Source organism: Dermacentor albipictus, chromosome 8 (genome assembly GCF_038994185.2).
Source record: "Dermacentor albipictus isolate Rhodes 1998 colony chromosome 8, USDA_Dalb.pri_finalv2, whole genome shotgun sequence".
NCBI lineage: Eukaryota > Metazoa > Arthropoda > Arachnida > Ixodida > Ixodidae > Dermacentor > Dermacentor albipictus.
In genome coordinates, this window is record NC_091828.1 from 78,257,671 (window position 1) to 78,272,408 (window position 14,738).

Sequence of the window (14,738 nt, forward strand, 5' to 3'; positions counted from 1 at the left end):
TAGATATTTTCCAAAATATTCACGTATGCCTCTTGTATTCTTTGATTACGCAATGCCTCTACGACTGCTGGTATCTTCACTGAAACAAATGCCTTTTCATAATGTATGAAAGCGATACAGAGGGTTTGATTGTACTCTGCAGGTTTCACGATTACCTGATTGATGACATGTATGTTATCCATCGTAGAATATTCCTTCGTGAAGCCAGCCTGTTCTCTTGGTTGACTGAAGTCAAGTGTGCCCTCATTCTATTGAACATTATCTTGGTGAATATTTTAAACAATACTGAAAGCAAGCTAATCGGCCTATAATTTTTCAATTCCTTAATGTCTGCCTTTTTGTCGATTAGTATGATGTTGATATTTTTCCAGTTCCCTTGAACCCTTGAAGTCGTCAGGCGTTGCGTATAAAAGGCCGCCACCTTTTCAAGCAACATATATCTTCCATCTTTAATTAAATCGACTGTTATTCTATTTTCACCGGCCGCTTTTCCCGGGGTCATGTCTTGCAAGGCCCTTCTACCTTCGTCGTTAGTTATACAAGGAGCCTCTGTATCCTGATCATTAGTACTTCTAATGAAAGTGTAACGCCAAAGAAAAAAGGAGCGCACAAGAGCTGTAAATACATTCCTGATAACTATAAGGTGCACTACTTAGAAGGAAAAAAGTCGGGAAGCCAACGCTAAAGCTTGTGTCAGAAACATGTTGTTTTTATGCGACGAAAGCTTCGTATGAAGTCAGAACTGCACGACGAGGCATGCCCTATTTCCGGTCGATGCGACAATTAAAATGACCTAAATAAGTATGTTAGAAGCCGTGTATACCCAAGTTTTACATATTTTTTGAACGCTAACGACATCACGCTATCAACAGCAGGCAAAATTAACAAGAAATCGATATTTGGACTACCCAAAGACGTTTCGAGCAATTAGGGTGGTGAACATAATCCTATCGTATCGAAGTGTCTACTTCTTGCCAACACATTTCGAAAGGACGTCGTTTCCTTTCTCAAGGAACTTAATTCTAGAACCAAGACAAAGTTAAAGCCAGGATCAGCAATGAATTGCAATCTCAATATAATGCTTCTAAGTATGCAATTTCGTGCGAGTAAAGAATAAAAGACGATGGCAGAAATTTAGCTTTCAAGCTCCTTCTGGTTTAAGTTAGTAGTACAAATAGATTTTGCAGAAACGAAGTGCGTCTGCCAAAAATAAAATAAAAAAGAAGCAAAGTTTGCCGCTTAACACACACTTCGAGAGTTCCAGCTCTCAATTGGTACATAGCTTGCGGTTACTCTGGGTGCAAAAAATGCACAAGCCGTACGTAGAGGACGCACTTCGAACTCATTATTTAAAGGCGCAATGCACATACCGTACTTTCCAGTGTACAAGGCACCTCTTTTTCTTTTAAATATTGGCACTGCGTTTTATGCAAAGATACATGCATAGATGCATAGCCCCAGCAAAATACCTTCAGAATGCTGACGCATTAATACATTCTCAGTTTTTATATGGCAATATCAGGACGTGAGTATGAGGCAAGCCGTGGTGGAGGACTCCCGATTGATTTTCACCACCTGGGATTCTTTAACGTACACATAATCTACGGTATACACAGGCGTTTAATACCGTTAGGATTCTTAGGGTGCTTCATGCACTTTCCGGGGGTATGTTTTTATGTACGTGCAGGTTCCTGAATATTTAGCAGCGCGTTTTCAAAAAAAAGATTTTGCCATCACCGCTGCACCGTTCTTGCTCAAGATTTGCAGAACGGTCGCATTTTGGCGTCGACTTTGTTTAGTATAACAATTGGCACAGTTAATTGCCTGGTTTCTAAAAAAAAGTGAAAATTTGCTGCGCTTATGGGGATGTGAGCTGCCGCCGTGACGGCGCAAGCATAAACTTGTGTCGCCACCCGTGGTCATTCGTAGAAAGCAGCTCTTCAGAGAGTCAGTGCCTCAGCTAGGTCGCCTGGCACCCGGGGCCCATAGGTCTTCTGTCACCCCCTCCTCCCCGGGTGTAGCCGGCGGAAAGAGGGGTCTTCAGACGTGTATGACACCCCCCCCCCCCCCCGTTGGCCCCTTGCACCCGGGGCCCACGGCCCCGTGGCCCCCCCTGTTGCTACGCCACTGCAGAGAGGGCAGTCATCTGTTCCAGGCAGTTCCAGAAACGGGCCACACGCGGCAGCCCTCCCTGAAACACTGCTGTCTACAAATGACGGCAGGTGGCGACACAAGTCTGTGCTAGGGCCGGCTTTTTAGACGCATTCTTCCGACAGACAAAATAATTTTCTCATTTTTGTCTTTAAAGACACGTGACTAATTGTGCGTAGTGTTGTACTCAACAAAGTGCACGGCAAAATGAGATCGTCTTGCAAAATTTGACCAAGAACGGTGCAGCGGCGAGCGCAAAATCGATTTTTGAGCACGCGCAACCAAATATTCAAGACCCTCTATGTATGCTAGTATCAAGCCGTTTTACAACCTGCCTGGGTTACTGGGTGGTCGGCAGACGAATGGGTCGCGCATTGGGCTGCTGTGCTGAAATAACAGGGTTCGAAACCAACAGTCGGACGAAATTTTGTTGCTGAGTATGCGGTAATGTGTACGTACGTGCAGTTCTTCCACGAACCTCTTTCGTGCTGACATGGGTCACTGTAGATGCGGGGCTCTGTGCGTAACACGGTTTGAAGCTCTTCAACATCGACTTAGAGCACCAGGCAAGCGCCACTCAGTCTTTGCTGGTGGTCAATGGTCTTGATGGTCTTTAATGGTCTTTGATGTCAACTTGGGTCGTTGGGCATATGCTTGTAGTTGAAGGTGTCCCGCTATTTAATGAACCTCTCTGACGCCAACTTGTGTAACTAAGTAACTGTTACTGGAAATGTGCCTCTTTTTAATGAAGAAAAAGATCCCTAAAATTTATCAGATGCTGAGCTGAATCGAAGCCATGTCACGAAGGTGCCTCAAGGACAGGGACCCGGCACAATAGCAGGCTGTGCCACAAATCTACTATTCTCAATAAGCGCCTTTCCCGGCAATGCTATAGGGAGCTGCGTCACGAATGCACCGGATATGTGCCTCGCTTCAATCAATCTCTCAACTTGGGTCACTGAGCGTGTGCCTGTAATTGCATGGCAGGTGAGGAAACAAATCTCAGCGTATGAAGGCACCCGTGCGCCACGCTTCTTGTCTCGGAGGCCAAGCGCGGATTTCTCGCCAGTGCCGCTAGGTGACGCAGCACGGCCAACAACAAAAAAATAATCACGAGACAGGAGCCTGGTTGCCGCATGACGCATTTGTCTGCGTTCGCACGCACCCACGATCCATGAATCTCGGGGGCCATGCACAGGGTTTGTGGCAGTGGAGCTAGATGGCACGGAGTGTTTTTTAGGAAAGCACGGACGTGGAATCACGCTGCAGTATACGGCTGATACATAACGCATTTCGACAGTGGCAATGCATTTAGTCACCACATTGGTACAATGCGTGCAGTGCTAAAGCGTTGCTGTCGACAGACATGAGAAGACGGGTTCTGCCACAATTTATTTTATTTATTTCGTTTGCACGCATACAAGGAGTCACAGAAAAGAGGTAAACAGCTAGGTGGTAACTGCCACCAGGAGAGACACAATGTGTAATGGCTTTAGAAAAGAAACAGCACAGAGAAAAAAACTAGTGAGTGAAGAACGGACGAGAGCGTAGTAGAGAGAGAGAATGACTAAACATGGATAATACATGCATGCTAGTCACGCACTCATAGGGTGCCACATGACAAATAGTCCGACAAATGGTCTACCATTAAGCGGAAAGATTATAGCAACATGAGAGGCTATAACCGGGAGTCTAGTTTTACCACCTATCAAAAAAAGGTAGAAGGGTACTGTTTGTTTGATCGCGTTTGAAATATATGACCGGCGGGGAAACACGCGAATCATCTCTGCTTCAAATGATCGCAAAATGGCAACAGCGTTTTTAACAGGCAAGAACAAGAGCTTCGCCTAAACTGATTCCCACAGCGCTTGGGACTCGCAGTATTTTTCGGTAAGACTGCAGGAGCATCTAACAGAGCTCGAAACCGCGCGGAAAGTCCCGGAGTATTTGCGAAGAAATCTTTGCTTTAAAAGAGGCAGCAAAATGTGTTATCAACCGTTCGCCAACAACTACCCTTCCAACACAAGAGAGGACCTTAAGGAAACATGCACAAATTGCACCTGTTCGAATAGAACAAACAATCAGCTGCATGTCTCACTTAGCAACACATATTTTAGCAGCTTATCGTGGACTCATGCGTAGAACGACATCAGCCACGGCCAGGACCTCCGCGAACAATGCACCAGCTTCGGTATGTCAACTGTCCGTGCACTGTCGTGGTACGCCGAACGTAGGCCGTGAAGGAGCGCACACTTTGTTGCTCTGGACTGGGGTGACATAGCTGGTCGCCACAATCACTTGGCCTTTGTATATATATATATATATATATATATATATATATATATATATACATACAAAGGCCAAGTATATATATATATATATAGTATATATATAGTATATAGATATATACAGAGAGACAGGGATGTGTGTAACCTATTTTTTCTGCTTAGAACACAATTTCATGACGGTTTTCTGCACGTGGAAGTGCTAGTGAGTACAGCCAATCCAAACCGAAATTTATAAAACCGAGTTCATTACAAATAAGGTAATCAACCGCAATATTGCAGCTGATAAAATCCACATCATAAACAATTGACATTATTCGTGAACGTTCTATTTTTAATCGTTACTGCTCAAAGAATGCACTCTAGGCACGAAAAACCTTTAGCACTGGCAAAAGAAGTATGCCTGCTTTCCTACTTAACGAGCACACATGTCAAGAGCACGATGACTTCTACGGAAGAGGGTACATAGCGTCTAGCTAACAGCCGCATTACCTTAAAGCGTGCCGCGCAGATCCCATGTTTTCGTCAGAAAACGCTCGACTACGTCTTTGGAGAGCAGCCAACTTGAGCAGAGACATGCCACTCCACAACTGCTTGCTTCAAGTTGTCACGTTTCATGGTCACCATGGCGTCTCGGAATGGCTCTCTTCCAGCCAAAGCGGAGGTCGATCACTCGTGGATGCGGAGCACCCCGAAGGTGGTGTTGGCTCTGTGCCCTCCGCGCAAAGAACATCTCGGCGCAAAGCACCAAGAAAGAGAGGCAGCAGCCGATGACGTAGACAGCGGCGTAGTCGGAGAACGGGATCTCGAAAGTAGCGAAGGTACTGTTACTGTGACGTAGAAAGGAATTTCTTAAAGCCTTGTCCATGAGTCGCGACTCTTCCAGCGCCAACATTAGCCGTCGGTGTTGGTACCTGCAATAAGTAAACGAACGTGTGTGCACGGGAAATTTGGATCCACTGCAATACACGCCTCATACATATACCTAGTTTTCACCGTGGAAATGCATCGTGTCGCTATACTGATTCAATTCTAACGCTTTAGCGGCGACAGTCATCGTGAAGTGAACTGTGCGGCAATATTTTTTGTATTAGAACAATTGTTTGACGTGTCAAAACGCGCAATATTCAGGGTTTTGATAATCCTAAATAGAGCGCAGTCTATTTTGGACTATAAGAAATTCGTCAGAAGCAGAAACCCATTCAGATGACGCAGATTAGGCCTCAAGGTGTCACCGCCACCCGCATTTCGTTTTTGCCTCTTTTCAGGCTTATCAAGCCTCATCTTCATGGACGAGCAGCTTTCTGGTACTGTAGCAAGAATACTTGCCTACTGCTACATAACTTACATTTATTTCTTGTGACAATCTAAAACACAGGCGTAAACGATGCTTTAAAAGTGTTCCAGGCAAATAATGTTCTTTCTCAGCTATTCCATAAACACCAGCACCACACAGGACTCGCACTTTACGCTGCAATATTGCGCAAGTCATAAACGATTTAGCCAGTGTTTACGCCACAGCGGCTTTAGGTAAACTTATGTAGCAACTTCACAAAGCTCAGCCGAGGCACGATAGGTGGATACCTCACACTATAAAAGGTAATGTTGATGTCAGACGATGTTGCAAAGAGAAGCTTAAGACGGCCGGAGCCCGGATAGTGTTTCCTATTTCTCGTACAAGTGTTTAAATGTGCCACAATTTGCCGAGGGCCTATTTATACGTGGAATAGTGAGAACATGTGCATCACGACCGCTCCTGTACAATCATCATTTTATTTCCCCTCATCCCTTTAGCAATGACGAGGCATTGCAGGGTGAACAGCCGAGAAACGACATTCCAGGGCTGATGCGCCGAAAGTGTGGCTTGGTAAAGCAGTTGCCAAGGAGAATAATTCGTTGTTTGCGTCAGTGCTACGGTGCCAATTTTGGTGTCACTAATACGGGTGGCAATATTGACAAAGAGTTATAACTAGCAGTCTTGTATGAAAGCGTGGGTGGCTTACCAGCACAAGAAGCGGGGAGGTGGTTACAGCAGAGCGGAGACCCCAGAACGAATGTATGAATCTATATGACCTGTTTCTCAAGCTTAGGAGCTTAGTTATGCTGACATAGGGACATTTTACACTCACCGGGGATCTCACTTCTTGCACAACCACGTGCACTTGCAGCTTATTTCGCGAGAAATGCCTACGATGGCTTAAGTGTTTATCATGGCGACATGCAAAAAGCGTTTTGTGTACGGAGATTATACTGATTATACATGACTATGTAAAATGCAAAAGCCCTAAAACATACATTGAAACATTCGCGATCAACTTACTTGAGAGCAAATCTTCTGTGGATCGGAAAATAGTACAGGGATGTCATCAGCTCGTCTTCGCCAATTACAAGTCCCCAGGACAAACCGTTATCGTAGAGAAATGGCCTGCAGTAGTGTATAAAAACGTGGGTTCCCTTCTGGGCTTTGGGTAAGCAATCAGTCCAGTGTTGAGAGGGTAGGCATTCGCTGCCGCATTTTTTGTTCGCGTCATGTACCGATTTCATGTAAGACAGTGTACGACTGGATTGCTCAGTGATATTCGCCACTGCAGCGCGTATACAAGGCCGCATGGTGCCAGCATCGAGTCGAGCGCTGAGCTCCGCAGCCTGCCTTATTTCAGGCGAGTATGGTGGAACGCTCCGAGACGCGGTAATTTCTGTTTGGGTGAACTGTATCAAGAAAAGCATGCCAAACAGCCAAGCAGCAATCGTTATCCTTACAGCCGCTGATGTTGACTTCAAAGTCTGGGGGGGGACACCGACCAACGTATGTCGCCACGAAGAAAACTGTCCAGGCTAAAACACTCGGCATTTCTCTTTGGCGCTGACGAGCTCGAATGTGAAGCACCAGAAGGAACGCTGTTGCCATGGGCACTAACATCAGGGATATTGCAAAGAAAGACAGCCAGGTCGAAGCGAACGAAGGGATAACGGGCCTGCCTCGACTTGTGAGGAAGCAGATTGATGCTACTGGAACCGTAGCGTAAGCATAATACGAACCGGGTGTTGCCACATTTGAGGGCACCATAAGAAAATTAGCGCGTCTCTCCATCAGCAGCGAATCAGTCTCGCCATGGTTGCACCTTTCGATAAGAGTGTTGTTGAGGTCTCTGTAAGTTTGCTTGATGAAGTCGAAGAGCACACCGGCACTTCGAAAGCAATGCTGATCACTGTAGTCAGTACTTGCGAAAGTAATACGCTGGTGCTTAGGGTACGTTTTTGAGGCTACTATATGGTCCGTGAGGAGTGGATCGCCAGCAGACGGGCTCACTCGGCGTTCCTGGCAGGAACTGTACCCGTCGAGAGGTGAGTTTATTTCGGTCTCGGTCACGGTCACCACCTGACAAAGGTGTCCGGAGAAGCTTTCAAGTACGTGTGCATGTTTTCTTGTCGGAAATATCCATTGAACGTTGGAGTGGTACTTCTCGAACCACGCGATGTCTGTTCTGGTTAATCGCGACGAGCGAGGCTTCAGGATGGGCACAATAACGAACCCAGGCCTTGGAAACCCGTCGCCGTTTTGCGCGACGAAGGCCGTAAGATTAGCGATGCAGCTGCTCTTCTCCAAGCAGTTCCATAAACTCAAAGCAACGGTAGTATTTCTCATGAAAACGCCCAGCTGGTCAGTGTCCTCGCGAAATCCAAGCATGGCAACCAGAGTTGAGCGATCTGAGACAGCCTTTAAGAAGTCAAAAGCGAGGGGATTGACTTGTGGTGGGACATTTTCACGGCCGAAGACATGCACCGTAACAAAACTGGAATAAACGATAATCACACATATATACATTTTGCACTTCCATTAAACGTCTCAAGGAATTACTAATTACTCAGAATCTCATAATCGTCAATAAGAACATGCCGACTTCTATGAATATATACGCACTACAACGTTGTGAAGCTCACAGCCGTTTTCCTTTGGCATCACCATCAGAGAAATGCACGGTCTACTGGAATTCCTTTTCCGTGCTTTGTGTGCAATCAGAGTCACTGTATACTCAGTATTACACATTACGTTTCTCTTAAAAAGAAAAAAAAAACGGTGCCTGAGTTCTCGAAGATGCTTGGATGAATGCACCGTTTTGCAAGTGTTCACGGTACAAATGTTTACTACGCTCACGTCACAAACACTCCTTGGCTAAACACGCAGCAGCTCTGTCAAAAGCCAAGATCGGTGGGAGTGTCGATGTTTTAGCTTTCTTAGAGCATAATAAATCTTCCTTTCTTGAAAGCCGCGAGCTGCTGATGGCTATTTCAACACTATACCTAAATAACAATTGGGAAAAGCGTAGCTTTGCTTTCGTCGACGCTTGGGACAAATATTCAAGCATAAATCAATGACGATCGTATTCTTTTGTCACTAGCAGGGCTCCTGTGCCGAGGTTCCTAGTGGGAAGCTGCCGCTAAACGCGACAACGAAGTACGAACTGACGGGCTCAGACACGGCAGAGTAGTCCCTGGAGAAAAATCTTGTGGGTTTAGTCAAGCAACAGTGGCTGTTGTCACGTCATAGATTATATTTCTATGTGAAACACCGAACAAAGACGCACTCCCATTGTGCTCACGCACGATAAGGATGTAGGTGAACATTACGCGAACCTCTTCCACAATTCTGGTTAGCTTACATATTCCTTAAATGTGAAACGAAGAAGGAAGAACTGCCAAGCACGAAGCTTTAGCTCGCCGTGAAGAACACCGCTTTCCTGAGCCCAGAAGGGTCCACGCTTCGTCGTGCAGAAGTGCACTTGAATATCAGCCGAGCCCCATGAGTCTGAAGAACGAGCCTCTGAGCTGTACCATGGTTGCTTCTGCTTTCTTCTAACCCGTGTACAGGTGAGTTAAATTCACTGGCGCTTTAAAGGCTAACTATTACGTATCAACGCAACCCCCACTAATTAACAGTGTTCCCCCGAACAGTCAGCCTGCTTTCTCACGACATTATACAGCGTGAAGACTATGTCAGGCACAAGATGTACGAATTCTTTCTTTTTTAACTTCTACACTACAATATACTAGGTTGGGGGCTATAAGGAATATGATTTTTTAGAAATGTGGCGTCCGAATTACATAAGATGTCGTGCATGATTGTTTTGTGTCGTGTCCAACTTACCTAACACGTCCATAGCGCACGAATCGACTGGACTCGTACACTGCAGATAACCACACTCGACGGACGGCGCTGGGATAAGCGATGTAGCCACCTCAGCACTTTGCACTGATTATAGTGCGGATCATTTACTTAGGTAGGGAAAGTCTGCACGGGCCAGAACTTTCCGTAGAAACTCATCGTATGGCCGCAAAATTATAGGCTCTACGGCCACTCGTTGCTGGGTGTTTTAAGAAAGTTATAAAGGCAACTGCCCTTGATGCGGACAGCTGAAAGCCGTGCTTAATTTTTTTTGTAGGAGAGGGAGAGTTTCCTTAGCAACTACTCAGTTCGGAACACCTTACTTTATCGACTGCGTATTAGAGCAAGAGACTGGTCTCGTGGTGTCTCTGTATTATGGTAGGTGCCTGCATGTGTATCCCGAACGACAGTGCCAGAAGAAAAAATCATCTGCTGTATCAACGTTATTAGGCCGACGGCCGCTGTAGCAAAGCACATAGAACATCGATCGGTGGAGGCAAAAACTGTGACGGAAATGACAAAGAGAACTCACGAATAAAGCTTGCCTTTAGATAAATCTTACGAAAGAAAGCGCACTCACAAAGATGAGCCAGCTTACCGTACTACGTGCCGATGCAAAAACGAGCGCTGTATAAGGTCGACAACAGGCGGGTATTTAGAGGCAGAAAATGTGCGAACTTGCACACTTACGCAAGATGTAAGCATTGGTCGATCCACAAAACTTAAACGGCAGTTGCAGCTACCGACGTAAGCAGGAAATGTTAGAATAGTTTGGAAGCAGTTTTAGCGCCTCTGTAGACGATTGGTAGGGAGGCCCCGACTTTTACTTGAGGTTGGCCGGCCCTTTTCCGTTGTCGACATGCTGCGTGCAGCATGTGCAATGTGCAGTGTAATTTTAGCGCATCACTGACTTAGACACGCTTCCTTGCTGGGAAGATTACCAGTTTCTGCTGCTGGTGGTGCTTGCTCGTACTGGATAGATCGCTATCTATCCTATTGCATGTTGAGGTGGCACGTACGTTTGATATGTTGAACATATTGTGCTTCTGCGGAAAAGGGCATTGCGATTTATGACTTTGTTGGAACGCACTTCTTGACAGAGCAAGGCGAGTGAACATCACGCATCCCAAACAACAACTGAACTTTTATTAGCTCTAATTCTTTCGAACTAGAATCGTTCCATGCGCATGCCCTTTTGGCGCTAGCCCCAAAGCGCCGTTATGCATCGCCACAGCGCTTCCACCCCCTCCCCCTAGTGAGTGCACGAACACTGGGCGCACTCGTACGACACGCTGGGGGTCACAAGCTCATGCGCAACGTAGGTCTTGTACACCGTCCACTCCGCGTGAACCATTTGACGGCCTGTTGGGCCTTTTCTATCTGGTCTGCTGGGGGTGGACCAGATAGGAAACATAGACTCCAGAAACATGTGGCGTTGCCCCCTGCGGCGCCGCGCTGACATAGCTTACTTGAGGTAAGTGCCATAGCCTTTTCCTCGCTTCATAAGATGAGATCTTTTCTTTTACTGTGATTGCGATTATTTCTCTTTCCCTTTTCCATCAAGGGCAGCTCCGTGAGTAAGTTGGGTGATCGCCCTTGCAAATGACACATTGTGCAGGAGCATTGCAGTTGTCAGATGGATGGCCGTTGGCATTACACTTAGCACACGTTTCTTTTCCTCCGCATGATTGTGGTGCATGCCCGAACCTTTGGCACTAGACGCACCGCCTCGGGTTCGGTATGTATGGTCGGACGTTGATTTTCAGGTAGCCTGGGTCGAGTGAACTGGGCACAGTTCTAGAACCAAATGTGAGCATTACGTGTTTTGTGGGGATCTGTTGTTCATTTCGCCGGAGTGATATTCTCTGCACTCTCAAGGGGCTCTTCGTCACTGAGGTTCAAGAACTCCCCTTCCGATGTTATTCCCCTGCTTGTGTTGTGCTAGCGATGTGGACAGATTGTGACTTTAGTGTCACCGATACTTATGAGTTCAGCGATCTTTTCAACTTAACCTTTCTTTGTCAGTTCGAAGAGCAGGTCTCCGCTTGCCATGTTTCAGGCTTTGTAGCCTGGTCCAATAGTGCTTGAAGAAACTGCCAACTTTAGCCTCATTCTTTTCGTCAACAGGCAACCCTGTACTCCTCCGAAGTCGCTCTGCAACGGGCATCACCATCGAAATAAAGTTTAGTTGTTTTGGTCACCTGAAACGAAGCAGTCGGTTCTTTTTTGACCTGCCATAATTTCCTCAGTGCTTGCTAGGCATTTTGATACGAGCCAAGGTTCTCTCATGGTTGTGTTGCCATCACGGTGGAGGACATGGTACTTTAGGAACATGTCTTCGTTCGGTTTCAAAAAGAATTGCAATGTTGCTTCGGTGCGCCCTCGTTTTCGAGGGAGATCTTGGAGGGGGGGCGGGAAGCGGTTGCCATGTAAATCCTCGAAAACTCGGCGGCGATGATAGCCACTGGTGTAGCAATATCAAACCGGTCTTGCGGGAAAACCGGTTATCTGGTTATTCTATTTATCGGTTATTCGAATTTGGAAACCGGATAACCGGATTGATCGGTTATTCGGTTGGTTATTTGGTTACAAGTAGCCGGATATTCGGATACCCTGGTATTTGTTCATCTGTACTTGTGGCCAAATTACCTCTATCTGTTCTATTAGACTTGTAGTTATTTTTGCAACCGCTCGTGCGAGCCGGATATCCTATCTCCTTAACCTCCCTACCTTTCGTTTTTGAAATTTATCTTTCCGAATCGCTGTGCTCTCAAAAATAGTACTACAGGTGTTCCTCCTGAAATTATTCCGAACGCCAGCTATTTTAGTCGAAGCACTAGTCAATTTAATCCCAGCGGCAAATAATTTATTCTACACGTCGCGTATTTTAATCCTAACGCCAGTGAATTTAATCCAAAGTAAAGATGCATTTGCGGAGATGTCAAAACAATGACGAAATGTTATAATTTCGAGGCGGCCAAAAACAACTGAAGAGCTTTCTTGAAGAGCATTGTCATGGGACTACAGAAATGCCTTTCCCGCGCGATATATCTTCTAAATATTGCACTTATATGAACATTGTAATACTGCCGTGAACAGGTCATACAAAACGTAGGTATTTGATGGCTTTCTGACATGCATTGAAACAAAGGGCCATCCAGCAATAAACTGTTTATTCGTAATCTTAATAAAAACAGGCTGAAAAGAGCATCGCGTGATTCCTCATCATGTTGTTTTCAACAGGGCCCATTGGCATGGATATCAAATGAACGAGCTTCGAACAATCTCTGCAATTATCACAACGTAACGCATCTGAGATCACATGGAAGGAGGTGCTACGAGATGTCAGGTAACATTCGCCAGCATACTCGCGATTCTTATTCGTATTGACATGGATATCATAAGATCGCGCTTCGAAGGAGTTCTGTGATAGTACCCACGAAGTGGGTACTATCACAGACTTCACGTGGTGAAGGATGTCACGTGACCTTGCGTAACTTTCGGAAACTCACATGTGATTCACAAACACAGTGAGATGGCTGTCAAAGGAACGGGAATCGCAAGAGTTATGCGATGGTACGCACGTAGCGAACGTCAAATCACGTGGAAGACCCTGTCCCGTGACCTCAGGTATCTTTCGCTGGTCCATGCGTTATCCCCAACCATACTGACGTGGATGGATGTGAAACGATCGGGGTTCGAACAAAGTCTGCGATGGTACGCACTTCACCTACTTCAGACCACGTGGAAAAGAGTCACGTGACATCACGTAACTTTAGCCAGACTATGGGTAATTGCCAAACCGTGCCGACATGGATATCAAACGAACGGGAAAATCAAAAGCTATGCGGTGGTCTACACGCAGTTAACGTCAAACCACGCGGGAAAATGTGTCACGTGACTTCACGTATCTTTCACGAGCCCATGCATGATTACCACCATATGCTGACATGGATATCAAACGATCGGGCTTCGAACAAGGTCTGCGATGGTACGCACTTCGCGTACTTCAGACCACGCGAAAAAGTGTCATGTGACATCACGTAACTTTAGCTAGACCATGCGTAATTGCCAACCATGCCGACATGGATATCAAACGAACGGGAAAATCAAAAGCTATGCGGTGGTGTACACGTAGTTAACACCAAACCACGCGGGTAAAGGTGTCACGTGACTTCACGTATCTTTCGCTCGCCCATGCATTATTCCCACCATACGCTGTCATGGATATCAAACGATCGGGCTTTGAACAAGGTCTGAGATTGTACGCACTTCGCGTACTTCAGACCACGTGAGAAAGAGTCACGTGACATCACGTAACTTTAGCCAGACCATGGGTAATTACCAACCACGCCGACATGGATAGCAAACGAACGGGAAAATTAAAAGCTATGCGAAGGTGTACACGTAGGTAACGCCAAATCACGTGGGAAAAGTGTCACGTGATTTCACGTATCTTTCGCTAGCCTATCCATGATTCCCACCATACTGACATGGGTATCACACGAGTGGGCTTCGAACAAGGTCTGCGATGGCACGCACTTCGGACCACGTGGAAAAGAGCCACGTGACAACACGTAACTTTAGCCATACCATGGGTAATTACCAACCATGCCGACATGGATATCAAACGAACGGCAAAATAAAAAGCTACGCGGTGGTACCTACATAGCGAACCTCAGACCAGCTGGCGAAGGGTAGCTGGCGAAGTGGCCGGGGTCAGCACAGGCGCAGTGCCCTGGAGAAACCACCTGGTTTACCATGGTAATCTCGGCACTAGGTAGGTATGCCTTGTGGCAGTCTGGCTTCGCCAGCCCAACCTTCTGGCCTCACTCAGATTTTCTGGCTACTGAGAAACTACTCGAGTTAGATTTCAAAAAAAGCAAGATTGCTAGTATATATTTATAGTAAACTTACTTACGCATTCTTCTTCTCCATATGTCATTTAAGTAGGTAGATTGTATATTTGCCGAAATGAGTTATAAAAGCGTAAAATTTGCAAATACTATTAGCATTGTCAACGTCTGGGTCAAGTTTCCCATGGCGGCCTGGTGGTGGCGCAGCTTGCCGCCCCTTTGGCGCCATTGATAGTGGTATTGTCAGGAGTGACAAGCGTGGACAAGGAAAGAAGACGAGGA